The sequence below is a fragment of the Mus caroli genome, chromosome 11 (genome assembly GCF_900094665.2).
Source record: "Mus caroli chromosome 11, CAROLI_EIJ_v1.1, whole genome shotgun sequence".
Lineage (NCBI taxonomy): Eukaryota > Metazoa > Chordata > Mammalia > Rodentia > Muridae > Mus > Mus caroli.
In genome coordinates this window covers 102,295,973-102,296,623 of record NC_034580.1, presented here as the reverse complement: position 1 = coordinate 102,296,623, position 651 = coordinate 102,295,973, and positions in this window count along the sequence as shown.

Genomic DNA, 651 nt, shown 5'->3' with positions numbered 1-651 from the left:
TCTTGGTTTTCATGTTGAACTAGTGAATTTCCGTGCATAAATCTGGTTGCTCTTGGCACTTCGGTCTCTTCTGTACTTACTAGAAAGCCTCCGAAGCCCGTCTGTGCTGAGCCCCCCCCCCCCCAGAGCAGCCTTATCCACACTGCTTGCCAGAGTCCTGTGGCCCCATCTCTCCTGTTCCCCGTGTGTTTGGGTATAGTATTCCTTCCCAGTTGTCCCTAAAATTGTGACGGGGGAGTCCCCACTCACCTAAGCATTACCAGCCAGCTATGTGGCATCCCAACACGAAGACCTTGTGTAGTTCTTTTTGCAATGACATATTTATTGAATCTATTTATATTTATTTAATTTTTACTCTGAAGTATATCCGGTTACAATTGCACTTGCTTAAAGCACATCAGATCTATTTTGGACAATACCCCTGACCATTCTAAAACTGGAAAAGGAAAAGTTACACTGTATCCTGCCACCTTATGGTAGCCTTGGCTTTAAAGGGTGAATAATTTGGTCTGGGTAAAATGTTAATTTTTAGATGATTTTTTAAAAAAAATCTTGTGCCATGTGTCTTCTCTGTGGACAGTTAATTGTTTAATTGATATGTGCTGATTATGTGATTCACTCCTCTTTGTGGAAACTAAAATATTCTTTTTA